General features: G+C 35.1%; 1 protein-coding gene and 1 pseudogene across 1 annotated transcript in view; both read left to right on the forward strand.

Annotated features, from left to right (window-relative positions):
* LOC145252800 (protein fuzzy homolog) overlaps positions 1–26,853 on the forward strand; it is an 809,960-nt gene that overhangs the window by 82,352 nt on the left and 700,755 nt on the right. The window lies entirely within an intron of this gene.
* On the forward strand, positions 23,263–23,380 carry LOC145252900 (5S ribosomal RNA; annotated as a pseudogene).

Here is a 26,853-nt window from a genome sequence, read left to right on the forward strand (position 1 = left end):
AATCGCAAATTAAACAAAATACTAATAAAAACACATCCAATAAATGTCGCCAATCGTACACAATGTTAATGTTTTTAACACTATTTTGTTTAATTTTCAAGTTTCAAACGATTATAGAGGCTCAATTTTGGCTCGAATGAGTCAAATTTTGTTATCCGTTCTAATTCAACAGACTTTACACTACTTTTGAGTAGGAGTAAGTCGACTAAACCTGTTACTGCTGCGCATTAATGAATGGTTTTGTTTCGGTTTTAGCTGATGGCCCTAAAGTCATTTTTTGCTAAGTTGTGAAATCTGCATAAATTAAAATATCATATTTAAGCGAATTTTTCAACTGGTCAACGCCGGGCAAACTGCTTATATATATAGTGACCTTGTCTGATTGCGGAATGGTCTCTACTAAACTTCTTTGTCAATTTTTGATCTATAGACTTGAAACATATATATATATATATATATATATATATATATATATATATATATATATATATAGGAGATTTGGATATGTGAAACAAATTCGATTTGGTTTTGAACCGGTAAAAATAGCTGCTAAGCGGCTAAATTTGAAAACGTTAGAACTTGACATGCATGTCGACTAAACGTGTCATTTCTATACATGCGTAAATATACATTTATACCTTTTACAGCGTTATTAAGTTTTAACATGTGTATGAACTTAACTCAGAAATGAATAATGTTGAGAGCGTGGTTTTAGTTTCGATTCTAGCTGATGGCATCCAAGTCATAATTTTATTATTTCTTTTATTTTTGAAATCACTACTATATATTAGGTACAATATAATAATCAATAGAGAATTGGCTCTAGCAATGAATATGAACTTTGCATTAATTAAAATTTCATATTAAAGCGTAGTTTACAATTAGGCAACGCCAAGGAGCCGGCTAGGATATGTATATTTACAATAGAAATGGAAACCTAAAATGGTGCAATTTTAAAATGAATAGAAATCATATACTGTGATGCTTTATAAGCTGAGACTTTCGACATCTAAAAATAGCTTCTTCTAAATCATTGTTGTTTTCTTTCAGGATGTTTTTTGTTGTTGTTGTTGTTTGTTTTATTGGTATTATTCCGAGATGAGGGATAGGACGAGACTCTCGTTGACATAGACATTGTCCGACAAGGTATAATTCAAGTCTGAAATATAATTTTGGACAACTTACATGGTTGATGTAATCGACACGTTAGAAATATGGATCGTTTTGTCACCTTATTGTAGTTATTCCATTCGTGAATTAGTTGTAGGCTGTTTTTAATTGTGAAGTATTATAGTTCCGTTTCCAGATAATGTTAGTTCATCAGGGGAAAATACACACTGTTTCGGGGCAAACGAAACTGCGTATTTTCTCCTAATGAGTTAACATTATATGGAAACCGAACAACAATACTCCACTATTAAAAACAGCCTAAAACTAATTTACGAATGGAATAACTACAATAAAAAGGTGACAAAACGATCCATATTTCTATCCTAAATATTCGACATAAACTGGAGCTTAAGGGGCATACTTCCCATTTGAAAACAGTCGTTTGAATAAAACCCACTGAACAGATGAAACATTCGAGCATTTTGTTTCTTTCCATTTGAAATTTATCGGGGCTTTTATCATATATATATGATGTGTGTGTGTGTATGTTTATAGGAATATATGTTTATTCAGTTATATTTCACCTTTTATTTATACCAGTCCTTTAATTTATGAAGCTCGATGTAACTACAGAGCATATAAAAATAAACGGAAATGATTATATATATATATATATATATATATATATATATATATATATATATATATAAAATCTGAGGTTATTGTTTTCCAGATTATACGAAAGCAATTGCAAGGAAAATATCAGGTCTCTCTTGTCACAGGGAGTTAATATCAGAAGGTACCATCAAATGTTTTAACACGCTGACCGAAACATGCTCATGACTGTGTAGCATCATAATACTGCTTATGAAAAAACCAATAAAGTGTGTGTATATGCTTATTATATTATATATATATATATATATATGTGGTATATATTTATATAATATTGTATATATTTATATAATATTGTATATATTTATATAATATTATATATATGTATTTATATAATATTATATATATGTACTTATATGATATATATATGTATATATATTATATATATATTTACATATTATGTATATGTATATATATTATATGATATTATATATACATACATATATATATGATAATAAATGATATATACATGCATATATATATGATAATAAATGATATATATATACCTACATATATATGATAATTAATGATATATATATATATACCTACATATATATGATAATTAATGATATATATATATATACCTACATATATATGATAATGATATATATACACGTACGTACATATATATATATATGCATACATATATATGATAATTAATGATATATATATATATATATATACCTACATATATATGATAATTAATGATATATATACACATACGTACATATATATATATGCATACATATATATATGATAATAAATGATATATATATATATATATACCTACATATATATGATATTAAATGATATATACATATACATACCTACATATATATGATAATAAATGATATATACATATACATACGTACATATATATATGTATATGATAATAAATGATATATATATACATACGTACATACACACATATATATGATAATAAATGATGTATATATATACATATATATATACATATATATATATATATATATATATATATATATATATATGATAATAAATGATATATATACATATGGTAATAAATGATACATACATACATGATGATTGATGATCATACATACATGATGATTGCAACGTCTTGTCAGACGAGTGCCACTCCCTCAGACATTTAAAATCCATGAGCCCAAATGCCTGAGGGAGTATCTATACAAATATGATGTTACAGAGTCTTAGCTTTGTACTACAGCTAAGTCTCTCTCTCGGTTCAAAATGTTGAAATCCAGCAACAAGCAAGAGCAAGATAGCCAGCAACAAATTAAACTGCAGACCAGCTTAATGCGGGTAATGGTCTTCCGCTTTATGGTTTTTTTAAATCAGAGATTTGCTTCTCCTAGAAAGACTGCCTTCACCACGGCTTACGGGAGCCCTCTCCACCCCAAAAATACATACATACATACATACATACATACATACATACATACATACACATCTGAATAATCATAGTAACCACAAATTTGTAAGTATGTGTATTAAAAAAAAAAACATTTCACATTCTACTTTTACTTGTTGCTTTTCTACAATGTTTTTTTTCTTAGATATTCCCCAATTCTTTTGTCATTACACCTCTTTTATAAAAACAAAAGAATAAAAAAGAACCCCAGTCTCTGTGAGTCCCTTTTGCGTTCCTTATTTTCTGACAAATAATGTGAATCCTACCCACTGCCTATTTTCCTTTTCTTTTTTCTTCAAGCGCAAAACCATTCAAAAAGCACTTACGATTCCAACCTTCCTGATTATATCTGTTCTTTTACCATTTTTTTTTGTCTTCCGCTTCTGCTTGTCTTTTCCATAATGAATATATTCAGTGGCCATTTTTGTTTCGCAACGAAAGGTATCTTCTAAGCTCAAGGTGTCCTCACCACATCCTGGCCCGGAACCTTGTTGTTAAAAAACATAACATCACAGAATTTGCCGCAAATGGCATGCACTGATCAATTAGTTTCACTGCTTTATGACACCCAGTGTCCTTCTATGACCGATTCTGAGCCATTTTAAAGTAGGCAGATTTGACGAATTCGCCATTTTTTTTTTTTTTTCAATACAGCATTTTATTACTCACAGCCTTTTAGTCCGCACAGATTGTGTTCGGTTTTATATATATAATTTATTTTCTTTTGTTGCAGCAAGTGTAAAAGTGTTCCTCAGATGTTATTTTCATTTAATTATGTTTTTTGCATCTTTTTTTATCATCTATCTTATAATAATATATTTTTTGATATATAGTCTTTTTTAATCATCTATCTTATAATAATATATTTTTTGATATATAGTCTTTTTTATATTTTACCAAGCAAGAATGCAAGTAAATTTTCTTTTATGATTCCGAAACGTCTGTTTTTTATGCCTTCATCAAAATGTCCTTTTTTAACCAATTTTTAATTTTTTTTTTTAATAAATTACAATAAAACAATAATGTTTGGATGTGAAATTCAACTCTATTCATTAAGATAGTCTCCTTCTAGAGTGTAACACCGATTCCATTGCTTCTCTAAGAATTACAGCATAATCACGTTAACACACCGGTCCTCGTTAGATCACCAAAGTTAAGCAACTTTAAGGTTGGTCAGTACTAAAATAGGAAAGGCATTTGGTAATACCAGGTGTTGTATATGCTCGTGGCCTGGAGAGGGATGAGCGCCGCTAAGCTTTTTTTTTTTACCCAAGACACGATGCATGAAATAATGAAGCGTCACCCGACGACCTCCGAGAAGTTAAGAGACATATCCATCCCAACAATTTGATGTTTTTTTTTTTTGTAAAATAGTTTCCTTTGTCTCTTATACGGCTGTTTGTAATACCACTTTTTTTCATTGAAGCCAAATCTTTTTTCCCTGGAGCATTCTTTTGAGGTCTTCAAGCAGTCATTTGTAGCTGGGGACCAGACTTGATTATGTGTTTGATGTAGAAGCAATTTAAAATGCTATTCATCTAAATTTTATATCGTTGAAATTGATTTGTGATACGCTGCATTGTCTTGTTAAAAGAATAATTTCTCTTTATATTTATTTTTTTTTTTTGGATCGACTTCTTGGGTTGAGGGTAGTGTAATATTACAGGGATTAGTTTCCGTATTCGAGATTCGAGGATTTTTCTTAAGATTTTCCACTGCTTTCTGCATTACCATTTGTGGTATAGTCTCAGTCTTCCCCTTGATTCCAATTTCTCCTGGTCTTTTTTGTTTTGTTCAAGTTCTTTGAACTGTTCCTAGTGCTCCTACAATTATTGGTATTGATTTTCTTTGTTACATATTTCTGTTAGTTCTCCGACAAAGTCCGCGTATTTGTTTCCTTTTTTTCTGCCTCTTTGATAACTACTACTACTACTACTACTACTACTACTACTACCATAAGTAAAAAAAAATCACCGATTGCCGACTGGATGATCGTAGGTTCGATCCCTGCTTGAAGCAAGTTTGTTTAGACACCCTGAAGAGGCCTGGTATAGCGAAATTGTTTATAGGTAAATTTTTTTTCTAATTCTTAGGGCTTTTTTGTTTATTTTTTTTATCATACTCTTGTTTTTTTCTTGTTTTGCATAAAAGCAAAAAAAAAAAAAATATTTTTTTTTTCCTGCTTCCATTTTCGAAAGCGGATTTTGATTGCAAAAAGATTTACCCTGGCATTATCACACTAGGAATTGTCATCGTGTCCTTTCTCAACTCCCAAAGTAAAACGTGCGGCAAAGGACGGCGGGGATTGATTGTTAGCGCCGAACAAAAGCGAAAAACCATAAGGCGCAGCATCACCTGGATAATTAATTGATGGGTACCAATGTAAGCCCCTAACCCCTTTTCGTCCGATTGATAAATATGTAAATAATCGATGGTATGCGAAAGCATTTTCGACCCTTCATTTTTAGGGACCTTTTTTTTTCATAGGACCTGAAAGGTTTTTTGTAGTTGTTGTTTATCCATTTGGCGGCTGTATTTCCGTGCGATTTAATGACAATGTTTTCGTTTTTCGCCAGTCTTTAATTAGAATGAGGAAAATGAAATCCTGCCATTTTTGTTGTATTTTTTTTAATCTTTTTTTTTTTTTTATTTTACTTCCACTTTTTTCATCCCAATTTGTATCTTAAATGTTTTGTTTTTTTACTTCCTACTGAAGTGATTTATATATATATATATATATATATATATATATATATATATATATATATATATATTTCTCCCAAACCTCTGGCCTCGATGAAAGGGAGACTAAAACTTGCTGCTATGGTTTCAAATGTTTTGAAATAACAAGGGGAGACTTGATTCCAAATATTTCTCAAATGTTATATCTCCCCTATTTTGGAAATAGGGCACGATTAGGGATATCTCCAGCGTCAAATAATCTTTATACACTGTGAAATTTATTTTATGTAGGAAAACTAAAAAGGGGAGATATAACATATGAGAAATATTTGGAATCAAGTTTAAGCCATTTTTTAATATGGCTTTCCCCATTGTCTGGGTTATGTTACTGGCCTCGTGCAGTTCTAGGAGGTCCCCACACCCAGGCTTTGCCTTTTCTCTTTGAGAACGAGCTAGTTTATTGCTAATCGCCTGAGACGCCCCTACAGAAGAACACCAACGGAAGTGCCCAGGCAGTTTTTGTAAGCCAGAGTGCTCTTGAAAGACCCCCTCGAACACGCGTGAAATTAAAAACGTAAAAGCTAGGATATGAAATATACATAAACATTACAACACTAACGAAAACTATCCTCGGTTCTGTTTAAGATTTTTCCGACTCCTAATTTAGTTGACTTTCCTGATGTCCTACAGTTATAAATTTTACTCTTTTTTATGTAGGACAGGACATAACCTTTCATCCCCTAAATCAACACAGTCTAGGCCATCTTTTAAATAGCATTTCTCTGTTGGCTGCGGTATGTCGCTGGTTCTATGCAGTTCTTCGCCCTTTCCACTTTGATAAAGGGTTAGTGTATTGTTAATCGTTAAGGCCGGGGAATTCTGATAGGGCTGTCCATCCATTAGTTGCAGCCTAATGCCCTTCTTCTAGGGCGCTGACTTTTCAATCCCACTTTCTGACTCTTGTGTCACATCATGCGTTCACGGGAAGGGGATAACGTTCATATACGTGTCTGTTTATATATATATATATATATATATATATATATATATATATATATATATATATATATATATATTGCGTTTGTATGTACAATTTTTATTCACTGTAATATGTATAATTTAAATATACTTTGCAAACATGTGTGTATGTGTTTATGATTGTGTAATTTTTGTACTAAGCTGTTACAATTTATAAAGGCCTAAAGGCCACTCGATGATAATAGTTAAATGAGTGCCAGGTGGACGATGAGACAACAACGTGATGATTTGTAATGATCGAGAAGAATTTGTATTCAATGCTTTCTTTCAGTCTCGGAAGACAAAGAATACCCGATGTAGAGGTAGCTGCGCATATAATTGTGAGGCAAGGGTTGCGCAATCTCCAACCACACATCACCTGAATCGGCACTGTTTGAGTCCAGTTGCAAGGGGAAGTCCAGGACGACTGGAAACAATACCGAGATAAGCGAAGAGTACATGCAGCACGTGGAAGTCTTAAATGATCACCCATTTATTATTGACCAGGTTCAACGTTGCTTAACTTCGGTGATCTGACAGGAATAGGTGTATCAACGTGATTATGTTTTTACAAATTTAGGCCGTACTAACAGAATATGTATTTAGGAAACGGTTAAACAAAAATTTATTTATACTGAACTTGAAAACGATCATGTTATAGTCAGTTGGAAAGTAGCTTCGCGGTATTGTCTCACAAACGGGCACTTCTAGGAAATAAACTTTGCTCATGTAAGTTTTAGGTCTTTTCTTTCTTTCTTTCTTTTTTCACTCTCTCTCTCTGTCTCTTTCTTTTACATTTTCTCTTTTTCATTCTCTCTCTCTTCCGTTCACTCTTTTCACCCTCTCTTTTTTCACTCTTTCTCCTTTACTCTCTCTCTCTCTCCTTTACTTTCTCTCTCTCTCGTTCACTCTCTCTCTCTCTCTCTCTCTTTCACACTCTATCTTTTTCACTTTTTCACTCTTTCACTCTTTGTCACTCTGTGCCTTTCTCTTATGCTCTCTCTCTCTCTCTCTCTTTCACTTCCCCTCTCTCTTTTCCGTTATCTTACTACTCGTTTTTCTTTACCTCTTCTTTCCTTCGCTACCACTCACCCAAGTACACACTCTTTCTCTCTCTAAAAAAAAAAAAACGATCAAATAAAAAAAATTATTTTCAAGAAAATTCATTTTTATTCTTATGCACATTTTCCTTTTGTAACCCCAACTCGAAATGAACATCATTCATTTTTTTTTTTTTAATTCGACATGTTTCCGGTTTCTTTTAAATTCAATTTCGACTCTATGTCAAAAGTTAAGGAAATATTTTCCATTTGAAAAATAATAAAATTAAAAAATCCCTTCACCGAATTTGAATCTAAATTGTTCAAATTTTGTGCATTAAACTTTTTTTTTCTCTTTACGGAAAAAAAAAACTCAACTTTTTCCATAAAATATCCATCAATTCAAATTTATTTTTTATAGTTAAAATAATGGACATTATAAAGGAAGTAATTTGTAGTCGTATTGTTGTGTGAGTTAAACGTTACAACGTCAAATACGGACATGGCAAACCGTTGCAGAAGTATTTGGCGTTGTGGGGTTGTGGGTCGCAAGCATACACATTAATGAATTTATAACAAGTCTTTTGTAAACGTTTCTTATATCAAACAATTATTGATACATTGTAATATTCCAGCGTAGGAGTGGTCAATCTATTGTTTGCTTACAAGTGGCAAACTGAACCTTAAAGATGAAAAGAAACACTTCCGCTCATGCAAGATAATGGAAAAAATGATCTCGAAAAAGATACATCAAACTTGAATTTAACTTAAGAATCCCACCTAAAACATAGCACTGTCCATAAGTACCGAAAAATATTCGTTTTTGAATTATTTGGACTCTTCTGACTACTGTTCTAATCAAGAAGGTCGATGTAACTTCCGACCTTCTTCAGGTGTATCTTGTCGAACTCTGGAATCTGCACGGAATTCCGAACGGAAACCTTTATTTAATCCATGCTCTCGTTCCGACAGCTATGACTGGGTAGAAGGCTTACGTATTTCGCAATTGTGTTTCTAAGTTTCGCATGCACTTAGGAATAAACCTTCAACCTCAAGAAGAGTGTAACTTTACAACTGAGTTTTACCAAGTATATTATTCACTACACAACGGATCCTTGTGGATGTAATCTTCTTTATTATTATTATTATTTAAAGAATGACAATGGTCATTATTTTTACGAAAGACAAAAGAGTCCTATTTTTATTATGAATTGATGATTTTAAACGAAATATACTTATTAACGTTAAATTCTATAGATTTATGCAGGGACCCTGTGAATGTTCTAAGGGGTATACTAGTAGTAATTTATGTATAGAGAATTAAGTTACTAACATAATTAACCTTTATCCTCGAGTGGCCTCAAGACCTCGATAAGTGGTTACTCCTTTGTAAAAAAAAAAAATGATATACCTTTGTTATAATATTTGTACAGACAATGAAGGAGCATAATTCGTGGTACAATGAGAAGCTCCATTTTGGGGAACTGAAGCGTTCCGCATTAATACACCTTGTGCCAGACTTGTTCTGTACTATGGGGGAAAATACGCAGCAACAGGCTGGCGCAGATATTTCAAAATGTCAGCGCAAGTCAGCTTCGCTCAGATTAGTTGCCGTTCCCAGGACGTAACAACAGTTCAATAAACGTCTCCGCGAAAAACAAAATATTTTCCGAGTTCGTGGCCTACCGTAGGTTAAATATTTTCCCGCCATTTTTGACGGAGCGTGTGGACTTATAGAAAAAGATTCCATCGTGGCATTTTCTTTCATAATTTTGTTCGGTTATATACGTTCAGAATATTGTTGCAAAGCAATAAAATTCTTAGCTTGCCATGTTTATATGGTGCATAGCACGATGTCCTTTTCAATGATGATCATGAAGAGGAGGAGGAGGAGGAGGAGGAGGAGGCATTTTGTTTTTCCGAGAAATGCTTGGATTCCTACAGACGAGGGTCCGATGATGCAAAACCCGAAACTACAATGAAATTATTGTAAGGTTTCCGGGAACCAACACGTTGTAACCTCAGTCACAAAGTGGACAAAGAACGTGGCGGCAATAAATCAAATCCACGAAGGATTAATGCAGCGACGATTTCGGGTGTTAAGTAATTCCTAGTAACAAAGATGGCGGCGAAGAATCAATGCAGTCCCGATCTTGAGTTTTCAGTAATTCCTAGTAACAAAGATGGCGGCGAAGAATCAATGCAGTCCCGATCTTGAGTTTTCAGTAATTCCTAGCAACAAAGATAGCGGCGAAGAATCAATACAGTCTTTATCTTGAATCGTTTCCAGACAGAGGCCTAAGTCGAACTGATTGAATCCAAATTTTGACATTTTTATAATAACTTTTGAGGCTTCTGATTGGTTCATTACTAAAACTTGTGTTTATAAAAAAGATCGTCGAAAGCAATGGAGTCATACTCTCATTAAATTAAAAAATATTTTAAAGAAATTCAAGTCACTTTTTCTGTATAACAACGACATTTATTTTCTCATCCTCTCGTTGCCGCTGTGACGTCGCTCCCGTGATCGTCTTCTCGAGCGTAATTTACGCTTCTCACGTGATCATCTTCTCTAATGTGCTCTTTTTTCTTTTCTTGCCTTTTTTCTTTACCAGTGACGTCATTTCACGCTATGTTGCACCATTTCATCACTGATGACTGACTCCAGTGCATATTCAATATGTATTATTATTTCTATTAGTATTGTGGCGCGAACAACAGGTTTATGTAGACAAGAATATATTATACAAGAAAGTGAATACAAAGAAAAGGTTATCGGCATTTTCCAACTATTAAAGTAGACATTCTGTAGTCTCGCGTTTGGTCCCAATAATTCAGTATTTACCTTTCTCCCACTCCGAGGGGATGTGACATAAAGTCGAAAGGTGAGAAAATAGACTAGCGCCCCAAGAAGAGGAGCACTCTGGCCCTGCAAAAAATAAGTGTGAGTAACTCCGTCGATATTTTCCGGTAAGACAGCCTGATACAACAATTGATAAACTTGCTTTTCCTGAAAGCTGGGAGGCAAGGCCTGGGAGGTGGACCTACCAAGAACATGTGTATCAGTCCGGCAGCATAAAGGCCACCGAAATGGCCCAGTTTCTGTCGGACTGATTGTCGCACTTTTTGACGTCCGAGTCGCGGTAATTCCCCACAAGAGACAGACTCGGGTTTTTTATAATGATCAGAAGAGTCCATTACGAGTAGAATAGGTAAGTCCCTATGACATTTAGTTCGTCCGCAATTTTACGAGAATGATTTTCTAAATGCACGCGTGTTAAGCGTTACAACATAATTTCTAGACACGACAAACCGTTGCAGAAATGTTTGGCGTTGAAGTGGGGGTAGGAAGCATTCAAATTAATGACTCTTTAACAAACTTTCCTTTTAAAATGTTTCTTATATACTGGTATAACAGAGCGCATATGAGCGCGTATGATTAGAAAATGTGCGTGAGCTGGCGCATAAACAAAAAGGAGAAAAAGGACACTACGTGGTTGAGGGTAAAAAAGTCGACGTCGAAGAAGACGGACGTGTAAGGTGAAGGCGAGAATGGGCCGGTGGTGGCTAGCGTGCGGTCGTAAGAAAGATAAATGTGGTTAGATTAGGTTAAATGGACATATGGCAGCGAGAGACGTTTTAAGTGATGTCAAGGGCGTGGGGAGAGAGTGGCGGTAATATAAAAAATTGTTAAAAAAATATAAAATGCCGACCCGGATTATTAATTTTTGCTTATCTGCTCTTTTGCGACCCTACCCACATTACGCTAGTGTCGAACGGAACCTTGCAAATCAACAAGAATTTTAGTTTACCATGATTATGTAGTGCGTAGCACGATGTGGCATTCAGTGATGATAAGGACGAGGAGGAAACATTTTTTTTCTTTTGGGGAATTCTTGGACGGTTAGTATCTGGTAATCTCATCACTGATAACTGACCTTACAGCATTTCCGAAATATATTTGATGGTTGACTAAAAGAAAAGTTACCCAAGAGCAATCATAATCTAGAATCACAATAATTTGCATTGATTTTATTTATTATACTAGCTGACAGCCCGGCGTTGCCCGGTCGTACAATACGCTTAAACATGATATTTTAATTCATGCAGATTGCGTATGTATTATTATAGAATCAATCCTCTATTGATTATTATATACTAGCAGGACCTGTTAACCGTTAATTCTTGTAATGTTTTGTTCTACAAAGAATTAAAAAACTGAAGACCGTTTCAGTTTAACGAATCACCGAAAGAATCGATGCCAACAAAAGAATGTAAGTGATAATGAACTGATATTTTCCGACACTGGCGATTGCGTATAGCGACGGATTTGATAAGCGTCATTTTATAGCAGGTGTCCAAATTGATAACAGAATTGATCATCACAATTTCAAGTTTGTTTTCACCGGGGGTTTTTTTTTTCTTCACTTGATGACCTTTTTAGGTGGGAGGGGTGAGGAGGTAGAGGTCATTGTCAGATTCGGATTTTTTTTTTTCTCCCAAAAATCTAAAACCACATCAGATCGGATTCTTCGTCTTCAACGTTTTAATCCTTCATCGGTTAATATGGCTTTTATGTTTGTTTGTTTGTTTGTTTTTTGTTTTTTTTTATTCTGATAGTTTAGTGTTTTTGTATTTCGGCCAGAGGCGAGAAATGACGTCGACAAAAAAAAAAAAAAAAAATTGTTTTGTTCAAGTAGAAAAGATTTTCAGCTCTTTTTTTTTTTTTTTTTTTTTTTTTAAAGTTTTATTAGTTTTTGTTTGTTTGTAAAAATAAGACCAGAATCACATTTTAATTTTTTTAATTTTTTATCCATCATTCTGTTTTCTTTCACTTTTTTATTTTATTCTTTTCACGCATTCTTTCCTTTTTTCTCTTCTTCCTCTTTTTCTCACCCTTTCTCTCTCTCTCTCTCTCTCTCTCTCTCTCTCTCTCTCTCTCTCTCTCTCCTCTTTCCTATTTTCTCTATTTTTCTTTTTCTCTTTTTCAAATTTTCTGTTTTATACTTGGGAGTTACCAGTTATCAAAGCCCGAAAGCCACTTGAGGATACGAGTTAATAAATGTAAGGTGGTAGTGCAGTAATCGTTAATGGTGTAAATTGGGTAGCATTTGATTATTTATGAGGACGGCTCAACAAGAATTTGTTTCCATTGGACTCGAAGACTACTATGTTGTATTCAACCAGGAAGCAGGGCAGCGGAACGGTGTTCCGCTGACAGGAAGTTCTGGGAAGAAGCTCTGTTCATGATATTTGGATTTAGATCCAGGCACACAGAGAGTGGAGGAAATTGCATAAAGTGCTTGTAGCCAGTTGAGTGTTTTTTGTGAAAGTCTGGCAAGAGAGACTATAGATTGGAGTTCAGCCGAGCACTTGCTATGAAAATAATGACAGAGCAGAAACAAGCTTGCAATTGCTCTTCTGTGAAAAAGACATTGCAGGGAAGAGAAAAGGGCATCACCTACTACAAGCTGGTTTTGAATTCTATCATGGCTGAATAGGGCGCGCCGAGCAGCTCCTGCCCAGATATGGCAACATTACTCCATTTTGGGGTGTACCTGGTTCTTATACAGATAGAGAATTGCATCCGCAAGTTCTTATACAGATAGAGAATTGCATCTGCTGGAGTGATAGAGTGATCCAACCATTTTTCCAGCGATCTTGGCAACAGATTTGATGTATGTGTTCCATTTCAGATTAGGAATGAAGTTCAGCCCCAAAAGTTTGGCAAGACATGGTACTTCCTCAAGACGAGAACTATTCATTTCAAATTGGGTGTGATGAGGGTCATTGCGATTATGACGAAATTTTATTATTTATTTTTTTTTATTTATTTATTTTTTTCTTCTAACTAAACTTCACTTGACACTCAAAATTCTAATAATTAATTCTACTGCATTCTGTAAGTTTAACCCTTTCCTGAAAACTAACAATCTGCCCTACTCCCCAAGCTGCCACTAACACGCATACATTACACACGACTTGGATCGGGGTCCTCAACTTTTAGCCCTTAACTTTCGCATGCTGACCGATTGGAAGTCATGATCACTAAACATCCATTCATTTCTATCCCTAAGGCATGCACTAGTTTGTTAACCAGGTAGATACTAACTACAGTCGTCTGTACTTAGATTTACAGCTATCTGTATTACATAGCAATAGCTATCTCTTCCTTAGCTTTGCAATGTTAAATACAAAAACTGAACCGATACTCTGTAACGCAAAATACAACTTCCTGATTTATAAACGAAAGCTGAAGATATCCTCATTAGAAATGGAAACCTATTTAATACCCATCACCCCCATATATTCGCATCTACTAGAAATCTCCCCATATAACTATTTACTGTATTATACATAATGTAGACGCTATAGCGTATAATTTACTTCCACCTGTACTGTATTGTACTTATCAAAAATGACGTTACTTGTATCTATTCAATATACATATTAACCCTTCTGCCATCTAAAATATCCAGAGCTTGTACAACAATGTTTAGTTAATTCGTAATATCAAGCCATTCTGTAACGCATTATCCTATTTGTAAGCCAACATAAAAATAAAAGAAAATTTTATTTTATTTTACTTTCATTTTTTACTTATTTATTTTTTTCTCAATTATGAATTTAAAGAAAAAAACATTAAGCAATATTAACTCCTCCCAATAGACCTGTTTGCAAACATAGATGAACTCTTACTCACCCGCTCCTTCAGTAATAAACAATGAAATAGCAATGTCCTGTAATCACTTTGAGGAGTATAATTTCTCAGTAGATATATAACCTTTATAAACTAACCCAGTAACAACACTAACCACCCTCATGTGGTCGCAGAAATACCTGGATTAGGACCCAGGCGCGGGGCAAATCCTCTCAGTACTCATGGACCCATAGATCTTCCCAAGTCATCCGTCTCGGAGAAGGAAACTCTGAAGCTAAATCTAAGGGGAGGAAGGCTTTTCCAGTCTTGGATGACAACTTTCCTAGAGCTGGTGACTCAAACAAATTACCGGTCTGCAAACCAAAACTGCTTAAAGAGTAGATAGGCACTGTCTATCGCCCGGCTTCCATACTCCTTCTTTGTCTATTAGCCAGGCATAGAGGTTAAACCACTGGGAGTCGACAGAAGCATTCGGTGTTCGATCTTGTTTCCTAACTAAGGCAATGAACGCCGTTTTTCCTCACTCCTGACACATCCCATCCCTTAAACTGGGCACTTGGGAGTGCTTGAATACCGTAATGTCAGTGCAAGTAGATTGGGTTGACCATCATGGGTTGAGGGTACCAGATAGACAGTTACTGGCTGCTGTTCTCAACTGGTAGTACAGGAGCCCTAACTCTTTGGTAGCACTTAGAGCGGCTGTTCCATCAACAGTTGTATAATATCGGGATGTTTGTAGTGCCATGTCGTGCATGGAAACGGACCCTGCACTCATCCCCGGTGGGCTATTCTGAGGCCACAACCCTAATAGATGGCAGAACAGCTGAATATCTGCCTGTGTTGCATGTCTTGTATTCTGCATAACCACTTGCTCAGCACCCCTTACCTAAACTGAAACTCTTAAAATAAAAATGACAGTACATTAAAAAATTATGCTAAAACCGCGCCAAAACTCAAACAAAACCAACCTGCCTTGTCCCTTGAGTCTTGCATTTACGAACATCCGTGGGCTTAGAACTAATTTAAATGATGTTGAATCATTTCTCGTAACACCTCGGATATCTTAGCACTAAGTGAGATTAACCTACACTCCTCCATCCCCTCTAACTACTGTAACATGCCTGGATACCTCCCACTCTACCGTAAGGACTCTGACAGACATATTAGTTACTTTTATTTTCTCTACCACTCTCCCTCAACCCAGGACTGTACCCTAATAAACAAAGTCTCTGACAGCATAGATACAGCACTTTCCCTCGACACTAGTGCTCAAGTGCATGTATTTGGTGACTTCAATATCCACTACAGCAACTGGCTTGGATTTTCTACTTACACAGACGCAGCTGGTACCACAACATGTAACTTCTCTATATCTCATTCCCTATCACAGATGGTTACGTTTCCAACCCGTTTCCCAGACCAGCAAGAACATGTATCACTTCTAGATCTGTTTCTGACCACAGTTCCCGATAACTGTGTAACGAATGCCCACAGCCCTCTTGGGAACGCCGATCATGCAGTGATAATGGTTGAAATCGCCATAAACTCTAGAGCCAAAACTGAAAAGCCAGTGCTCGAAACAACGAGATATTATAAAAAGGCTGACTGGGAAGCCATCAGGGACCTCATCAGGGATGCTCCATGGCAAAATATCTTTTCACTTCCTGCTGAACATTGTGCAAATGAGACCACTGAATGGTTCAAAGCGGCAATTGAAGCACATGTTCATTTCCTGAAACCACCCAAAAACGCATCGAAGCATAGAAATTAGGAAACCGAGACTTTTGGAAAATCTACAACAGTGTAGTAAATAATGGGCAATCAACAATTCCCCCACTATCCAACAATCATGAGGTTGTTTGCTCTGCAACTGAGAAGGCTAATATGCTTGCCAGATGGTTTGCCTTCAACCCTGCATTGGACTCTGCTAACCACCCCCTCCTTGACTTTCCTTTGCGGACAGACGCCACACTAGACGATCTGAAAATCACCCATGCTATCATAAGAAATCTTGACACTTCAAAAGCATGTGGACCTGATCTCATCCTGGCTGTTCCATTACAAAAGTGCGCCACCGAAGTAGCTCCAGTTCTCTCCAAACTTTACAACAAATACCTTAATGAATCTTGCTTTCCTGCCTGCTGGAAAACTGCTTCTGTAGTGCCAGTTTTCAAGAATTCTGGCGAAAGAATTGACCCAGTAAATTATCGCCCCATTAGCCTCCTATCACTTTTCGCCAAAATGTTTGAGACCATAATTAACCAAGCTCAAGTCCATCACCTTACAGATGCTAAACTTCTGACTGACCAACAATATGGATTTAGCTAAGCCCATTCCACAGCAGACATCCTAACTGTAATCTCAGAACGTATATACCAGTCACTGGACAAAGCGGGGGAGGGTAGAGCAGTAGCTCTAGATATATCTAAGGCTTTTGACAGGGTATGGCATGAGGGTCTTCTCAAGAAAATCAGATCATACGGCATACATAACATAATCCTTCTTTGATAAGAGAAAAATCCAGGTTCTGCTTGTACATCTAAACAATATGATATAAATGCGGGAGTGCCTCAGGCGTCTATCCTTGGACCTCTGTTATTCCTAATATTCATAAATGACCTCCCTGACAAAATTGTCTGTGAGATGGGTATGTATGCTGACGACACCACACTCTATAACCGACATGACAGGAAAACAAATGAACACATATCTAAAGAAATGGCAGAAACACTAAAGGAAGACCTCCGATCCGTAGTGGAATGGGGACAAAAATGGATGGTCACCTTCAATGCTGCCAAGACTAAACTTGTTTCCTTCAATAATTACAAGAAACCTTCCCTACCACCAATAGCAATGGCCAATGACTTTTTATCTGAAAGTACATCTTTTAAACTTCTCGGCCTAACGTTCACAGGAAATATGAGTTGGAACCATTACATTGACAACATTGCCAGGACTGCTGCGAAGAAGGTGGGTTCTCTCTACTGTGCTAGAAAGCTATTAACGCCTGAAAGTATCCTATACCTCTATAAGGCCGCCATTCGCCCATGTATGGAGTATTGTTGTCATATTTGGGCTGGTCATCTGCCAGTAGTCTCTCGCTCCTAGACTGATAGGTCCCAAACTGTCAGCTGAACTTCAGCCTCTGTCACATCGACGAAATGTTGCATCCCTCTGCCTGTTCTACGAGTACTTTAGCGGTGAATGCTCTGACGAACTGCAAGCACTTGTGCCACCTCGACGTTAATACCGCAACAAACCCGACAAGCAGCTAAATCCCACCCCTTCACAGTAGAGAGCCTTAGATGCAAGAGAGCCTTCTACTCCAGTATTTTCTTCCCCAGAACAGCTAGACTTTGGAATTCCCTTCCGGGTCCCTGCTTTCCCGACTGTACTGACATGCAGAAGTTTAAGTGTAATGTGAACCGACATCTTGCTGCCCAACTTCCTACACAGTACCCCTGATGCTTATGTCCCTGATAGTAGCCCCCTACAACAAAGTGGCAATGTGCCTTGTTTGGGGTAAAAATGCAATAAAAAAAATTTAAACAAAAAAGGGAAGCTTGGTTTTCAATGTATTAAAATTAACCAGCCACTTTTTTCCCCACTGCACCATGTTTTCAAGATCAAAAGAGGAAGTATTTTTCTCTCTTTTTGCTCTCTTCTCTTTTACGTTTCTCTCTAGCTTACACTTTCTTCTTTCTTTTCTCTCCCCCTTTCTCTTTCTTTCTTGCTTACTCCATCTATTTCTTATATCTGTCTGTCCTTCTTCTTCAATTATAAATACTTAATTTTTACTTACCTGGTCAAAAAAAAAAGTCTACTCTACAATCCCCTCCTCACACCACCTCTCTCCTTTTTCCCCTGCTTGTTTTTTTTTTTTTTTATATGTCCATATATGGAATTAAAATCTCATTTCTGTCTATCCTTTATCTTTTCATTCAAAAAGTATAAAAACTTCAGAAAGAAGTATTTCTACCACACGTCATCAAACAAAAAAGAAAATAATAGAATGAAAGTGAACGTGTGTGTGTGTGTGTGTGTGTGTGTGTGTGTGTGTGTGTGTGTGTGTGTGTGTGCGCGCATGCGCGCACCGATAAGGTGTCTGATACGATGTCCTTACAGATTGGGTGGCTTTTGGCTCTTCGATGGCCAATTGCAAAATGAGCGAATTATCATCACCAAGCTGATGGCTATCTTTTACATTGTATAACACACGCCTATGTCTGCCCTCAAGCTTGACCAAAGTACAAAACAAAATGGCAGTTTACGTGTCTCTTGTTCTTTTTTGTTGTTTTTTTTTTGTTTTTTAAAGATTGTGTTCTTTGTCACAGTTTTTAACAATAATTACCAAAGAAGAAAAAAAAGAATTGCATTTGCCATTTTGTTCACCATTGTTTTTCTTCGGTTTCTCTCAAATGATATCAGTATTTTTCTTAGAAATTAACTTTTCTTTTCATACTTTTTGTATATTTTTATATTTTTTGCTGACTTGTCCAAGAAATATGCTTCCTATTCTTTATATTATATTCTTAATATTGTCATATGTCTCCTAATTTTATTCTTCATGTTTTTCATAGTGTATCTTTTTCATTTTTATATTTTATTTTGTATATTTTTCATATTTTATTTTTCATATCTTTTTATATTTTGAAAAAAAATAATTTAAAAAATTAAAACAAATTTAAATAAAATCATAAAAAAAGCGTAAGTTTTGAATTATCATATTTTAATTGTATTTTATCTTCCAATATTTAAAAAAAAAATCACATTTTAATTGTATTATATATTTCAATACTTTTTTAAACTTTTATGAAAAAGAAACCTTTACATTTTTAATTTTTTCAATTAAATTTTTATTTCCTATATTTTTTACAAAGCGCCATTTCAATTTCTTTTTCTGCAACATTTAATAAGTTTAGAGATATTAAATACTTGTGTATCTTAACTATTTTGTTTCAATTTACTTCAATCGAGGTTTCAGGGAATCAAGAAACCCTTACCTAGGGCTAATACTTAATGTATGAAATAGATATTCGATTATCTCATTAAAGTTTTTCTTTCATTCTCAAACGTCGAGTGCATAAACAAGTAAAGATTAATTTTCATCTCACCACTTGTAGTCTCTTGGTATTAGCGGATTCTAGGACAAGAATTCATCCAGTCTGGTGTAGTATCGAGCTAAGTGGTGTTATTTGAAGTAATATCATTTGGAGATGCTGCACCATTCCTCGTATGAGCCAGTATGTAGCAATCGATGGGATCTGATTTGGGCTTCGAATACGATGCTATTTGACTATTCGATCAGGGTTTACTTGTACGGTGAAGGATTTTCATGCTAGCTGTTCCTTATAATTTCCTGCATAGATTTACTGAAGCTATTCTAGTACAAACTCTTTTTTAAATATATATTTGGATTTATAGATTGATACATCCAACATACTTTGGTTTTAAATTTGCGGTCATCTAGTCCAGGGTTTCCCAAATTTCAGGACACCATGGAGCCCCTGAACAGAACAAAGGTTTTTCACGGAGCACTAACAAGATAATTTCTAAAATAAATATGAAAAAACATTAATAATCAAATTTTAACTTATACTTGTTCATTAGTTGTTCCTTACTTGTTCATTAGTTGTTCCTTACTTGTTCATTAGTTGTTCCTTACGTGTTCATTAGTTGTTCCTTACGTGTTCATTAGTTGTTCCTTACGTGTTCATTAGTTGTTCCTTACGTGTTCATTAGTTGTTCCTTACTTGTTCATTAGTTGTTCCTTACTTGTTCATTAGTTGTTCCTTACTTGTTCATTAGTTGTTCCTTACGTGTTCATTAGTTGTTCCTTACGTGTTCATTAGTTGTTCCTTACTTGTGCATTAGTTGTTCCTTACTTGTTCATTAGTTGTTTTTTACGTGTTCATTAGTTGTTCCTTACTTGTTCATTAGTTGTTCCTTACTTGTTCATTAGTTGTTCCTTACGTGTTCATTAGTTGTTCCTTACGTGTTCATTAGTTGTTCCTGTTCGTGATTTTACTATATTTTCGTGTTTACAACCATTTTTTTGTTTTGTATTAATCTAAGATTATTGCATTTTTTATTAATTTATTTTTGTATTAATATTTACTTTTGATGAACCATTCTGAAACTCTTTACATCTGTAGTTATGTATCAAATCTCTTTCCAGTAAAAAAGATAAATAATTGAATGTCTGCAGCCATTTAATTTTTCCAAATAAAGCATTTGGCCCTCTTTAAGAAAGGGCTTCCCGAGCCTCTCAGCCTCATTCACGGAAACCCAGGACTCTGCGGAACCCATTTCGGGAAATCCGGATGTAGTCTATTATTGGTCGTCATATTTTCAACGTTTTAGCCGATATAACCTTCCTCTTATGTATCTGATCAAGAATTCGAACTTTCTAGTCAAACTCAGAAACTCGGACATAGTTTATAACTAACCTCTTATTAGGCTGACAGAGCGAGGAGAATCCCCCCTAAATCAAATAAAAGGTTAAGTTTGAAATTTCGTAGAAATTGCCATGTTCGAACTTTCAATGCAGCGCGGAGGTTACACCGGCTGAAACGTTGTGATTGTGACAACCGAATAATCCAGATAAAACTCCGGCATATTTTATTTAATGAAAGTTTGTGGTTAGCAATAAACGAATCCCTTCTCAAAGAAAGAAGGCAAAGCCTGGGAGAGTAGACCTCCTAGAACCGCACAGGACCAAGCCGTACCTCAGTCACCAGGGAAAATGCCATCTTAACAATGACCGGGATTCTGTTAACTTTGTGTCGTCCGAAAGAGAAGCTGTTTAGTTTTTAGACACCAGGGTCGGAAAAAGTGGGATTCAGAAGTTAGCGCCCTAGAGGAGGGGCACTCTGACCTGCAAAAAAGTACCTGGGCAGCCCCGTCGGCATTCCTCGGTGAGGGCGCCTCAGGCGATTAGCGATAAACTAACCCCTTCTCAAATAGAGAAGGCAAAGCCTGGGAGGGCGCACCTCCTAGAACTGTGCAGAATTAAACTCCCATCGCAAAATCAATAGGGACCGGATAATTACAGGAATTGTTTAATCTCTGTTGATTTGGTGGTGGTGGTGGGGGGGGGGAGGGTGAGAATAAAAACCTTTAGCCCAGCCCGAAAGAAAAGAGTCTTCCTCTTTTATGAACGTAAGTATTTAGCCATCATTATTTAGTCCAGGGTTTAACTGACTTGTTTTGACAAGCTTCTGGGTTTGACCTTTACTCCTGATCTGAAATGGAACACGTACATCAAGTCTGTTGCCAAGGTCGCTGGAAAGATGGTGGGATCCTTCTACCGCTCCAGAAGATATCTCACTACTGATGCAATTCTCTATCTATATAAAAACCAAGTACGTCCAAGGATGGAATACTGTTGCCATATCTGGGCAGGAGCTGCTAAAAACAGCCTATCCTGCCTTGACAGAGTACAAAATAGACTTTGTGGCTTAGTGGGGGATGCCCTTTTCTCTACCCTGCAACCTCTCTCCCACAGAAGAGACGTTGCGAGCCTGTCCTTGTTTTATCGTTATTTCCATGGCAGATGCTCGTCTGAACTCCAATCTCTGGTCCCCCCTCGCCAATCTTTCACGAAAAACACCCGTCTAGCTGAATCCACTGTGAAAAATTTCCCCCACTCTATATCTGTGCCTAAATCAAAACGCGGATTCCATGAACAAAGCTTCTTTCTTAGAACTGCACGCCTGTGGAACTCTGTTCCGTCTGCCTGCTTCCCTCCGGACTACAACTTGGATGTCTTCAAGTCCAATGTTAACAAATTCCTAATGAACCGCCCCCTTAAGTAAACATTTCAGCAAATCTCCTCACTAACGTAATGTACTTGCAATAACCCTTATCCCTGAGTGGCTTCCGGGCCTTGATAAGTGGTGATCACTGTGTAAAAAAAAAAAAAAGAAAAAAAAAAAGGACGTTGTATCTTAGAAAGCGTGAAAATATAACAGCGATAGTGTTCTTTGAGGCTAACTTCTAAACTATGGCTTCGTCACGTTTATTGTTAGTTTTATGTTTCAACTCGTTCTTTTTTTGTTTTGTGGTTTTCTTTGTCTCTGTTCGTTGTTTTTTTTATGAAATGTTAAAAAAGAATTATCATTGTTTTCTTTTAAAATTATTCGATTCGTCTTTTAAAAATTGTTTGAGTTCCGTTTCGTTTCGTTAATATTTAAATTTTGTTTCCGTTTTTTTTTTTTTTTTTTTTTTTTGCATGGTTCTTTAACTGTGAAAAGAATTGGTATTCTTTTCTGCCTCTGGCATTGAAAGAGAAACAAGTATTTTTTTTTTTTTTTAAGAAAAAAAAAACATTATCTAAAATCTTTTGTCGTTTGATGAGGGTACAGTCCTTGGAGAGACTCTCCGTTGATAGTCCATCTTGACATTGCTTGAATCTTTTTCACTTTAATAAAACCAAATAAAATAAAGAAATAAAACCATTTTAATTCAAAACCAAATTACATGCATGCTTAAATATTCTTTGGGAACGTTTTATATATATTTCATTTTTTCTCTATTCTAAGTTAGAACGTGTTTGAGTATAATGTTAGAAAAGATAATTACAAATTTAAATTGTTATACTTTCAATTTTTTATCGTTGGATATATATCCCAAATTGATATCTATATCCATAGATAATTCGCGTCATATACGTCATAATTCACGTTGACGCACCGGTCCCCGTTAGATCACCGAAGTTAAGCAACGTTGAGCTAGTGACTACTAAAATGGGTGACCATTTGGGAAGTCCAAGTGTTGTATGTGGTCTCAGCTTATCTTGTTTCCAGTCGTCTAGCCACTGGACTAAAGCCGTGTCGATTCTGGAGAGGTGGGGTTGAGGCTTGCGCAATCCTTGCCTCACAATTACCCACGCAGCTACCCTTACAGGAGATATCCATTGTCTCTTGAGGTTGAACAGAGACATCGGAGATGATTTGAGTGTAACCAATTCTCATCATTTTTAAGGTAACTGTTTTTTTTTATATATAAAACAGTAGACGTATGTGTGTGTGCCTTTCTGTGTGTAAGTATTTAACCGATGAACTCTTAAACTACTGGTCACATAAGACTGACATTAACAGGAAATAATAATCATACACCAACGATCGTTTATACTGAGTAAAATCTTTGGATGGTAGATAACTCGTACAGATATATATCGGCAAGTTGAACTGTAAACTGTTCATTTAAACTTGCCGGCATATTTTTATTTCTTTCTGCGCATCCCCAAACTCCATTCATTTCTTCAAGTCGTTTAATACCTATATCTCAATCGCTAAATTGGTAGGAGAAGCGACTAGAGCGCTAAACGTTTTGGTTTCGATTCTAGCTGATGGCGCCAAAGTCATCTTTTTAAAACTTTTGAAATTGCTATTAGGTACAATATAATATTCAATAGAGAATTGGCTCTGTAGTAATAAATACGAAATTTGCATGAATTAAAATATATTTAAGCGTATTTTGGGACCCTGCGAGGCCGGGTGTCTTTTTGCTAGTTTAAATAAGAGGGTTATTATCAATTGCGTCAATCTGTTCTAATTCAAAATAGTCTATTCTTGTTGCTTTTTATCGATAATGTTTTGTAAAACGGCTGCTTGAAGTCGGTTAGACACCAGGAGAACATTTTCACACTGTTTACACAAACAATTTCAATTCTGTGATGCCATAATCCGTTTCACAGATACTCTTTGAAATTATCTTCTGTTTTCCATCTTTTTTGTTCATTTCCTTTTTCTTCTAATGATGCTTCGACGAAGAATTGAAAATGTTTGTGATACATGTGAGACTAAATGGAATTAACTTTCTTTTATCTTAACAAAAATACTATGATAAAATTCAAAACAAATAAAAAAAGATACAATTAAGCGGAAGCGTTCTTTTATTTTGACAATGTTTGCTTTTATATGTGTGTGTGTGTGTGTGCGCGCGCGTGTGTATAAAACCAATGTTTGTATGTTATAGAAATCCATATGATAACGTTATTTAAATAAATTCCAATAAGGATGAAATTTTCACATAATCTGAAGACAGCATTCAAAATTTTTCTTAGATTTCATCTGGGGCCACTAGAGGTAATTATTGGTTAGGTCTATGAAAGAACTGAAATTAGAGCGTAAAGAAATGAAATTGATTTTTTTTTTATAGAATTTGTTTGTGTAATAAAACAAAAACACTAACAAAAATATTTCAGTGAATAATGTATTTTAAACAACGTTCAATTATTTACATAATTTTTATTGTTATGTTTAACTAAATGAGAAAATAGCAGGGAAAACTCCACCGCGCTGACAGTATTTGATGACATGACCTCCTTGCAAATTGTAGTTAAATAATCAAGTATTAACTATTCTATTATTCACTTGTCCTAATGGATTGTTAAATATACTGCAATTCCAACTAACAATTTACGGGGTTACATTCGACACACTACTATCAAAATTTATTACTCCAAATTCGACGGCATTAAATAACCCGAAAAGGGTTGATATGCCGTAAAACAAAAACAACCAATCAATCACATAAATATTATTTTTAAGGGAGTGACTATGTTTGAAATTATTTTTTTCTCAATAACTTTCCGACCAGCAGTATATCACCACAAGAATAAAATTGGGTGAATATATTTTTTTTGTTTTCTTGGATATTTTCCTTCTTAAGGAACAACTTTTCTTTCCTTTTTTTAACTGACATATTTTTTTTTTTTTTTTTTTTTTTTTAATGTTTTTTAATTTTTTTAAATTAAAAAAATTTTTTTTTTATTTTATTTTATTTAAAAAAATTTTTTTTATTTTATTTTCTTTATTTTTTTTTATTTATTCATTTAGTTTAGTCGATTTTGTTGAAAAATGATTTCACTGATTATAAAAATATGGGAGTGTGAAATATTCGTTGATCTTCATTCGATCCCGGCAAAATCTGGGTCTCCTTGCTAGTCTTTATATAAATATTGACCACCACTGTTAAAAATGTTCCACTTCTAATTTACAAAAACAAAAAGCTTTGCATTACGCTAATTAAGCAACGGGCGATATCATTTAACGACAGGGCTTCACACGAGATTAATGGCGGTATGTTATATAGACATCCACAGGCAGACTGTTTCGCTGTATCACAGTGCTTAAGTCTGGCTACTACAATTACTAGTACAGTTGCTACTAAAAAAATTAGCGAGATTCTATTTTTCTGTCGCCGTTTTCCCGCCTTTGCAGGTTTCCCATCAGCGATGTGCCATAGTTCATGTCGTTTAATAATATGCGCCATCATGGCCAGTGTTTGCTCGTTTTGTAAGTAATTATTACCGCATTCAAGTATAGATAAAAGTTGAAGATCAAGGATGAATCGTTCGCGTATGTATGTAGATGTGTGTGACTTGAATTAATTAAATTAATATCCGCCATTTTTTTTTTGTTTCTTCTTTAAAATGGCCGTTTATAGATTCGTCTCTTCGATGTTCATTAAATTTAATGAATATTACAGATGAGTGAATTTTGATGCTTACTCTATTACCAAAATAAATGAGCCATGTGGTTTGACCAACATGAAGTCATTATCCATTCATTTATGGTATTCACCGCGTATCTGTATATATGTTCACTGTGTCATATATATATATATATATATATAAAATGTAAATGTGTGTGCATACATATATGTATATATATAGATATGTGTGGATATCCCTCTCTCTCTCTCTCTCTCTCTCTCTCTCTCTATATATATATATATATATATATATATATATATATATATATATATATATATACCGGTGAAAGTGTGTGTGTTTGTGTACATTTCCCTACACAATGTCTCTGTCAATTTTTATTCTACAGACTCGAAATTTGATATACAGGGTACTGAGATTTGGGAAAATCTTTGTAATCCGTTTTCGGCCAGAAAATGTGCTGTTAAGGGGGTCAAAATTCAACGATTTGACCTTTGAGAACTCTACCAAACTTCTCCGCCAATTTTGGGTCTAAACACTGGAAATCTTAGATCCATGTTCAAGGAATCTATATCTAACTTAATAACTTGATTTATACCAAAAAAATAAATTTTAAAGGGTCATAATAGGGGTCAAATTAAAACAAAACTGACCGCTGCGGTCTAATTAAATTAATCAGAGAACTTCTGGTCTAAACATTTGAAATTTTACATAAAGGGTATTCAGAGATAGGGCAAACTTTTTAATCGGTCTGGGGCGAAAATTTGAGCTACCAATATATAAATGTATGTAGGTA

This window comes from Euprymna scolopes, chromosome 29, assembly GCF_053919585.1.
Source record: "Euprymna scolopes isolate OS-2025 chromosome 29, ASM5391958v1, whole genome shotgun sequence".
In the NCBI taxonomy this organism is placed as follows: Eukaryota; Metazoa; Mollusca; class Cephalopoda; order Sepiida; family Sepiolidae; genus Euprymna; species Euprymna scolopes.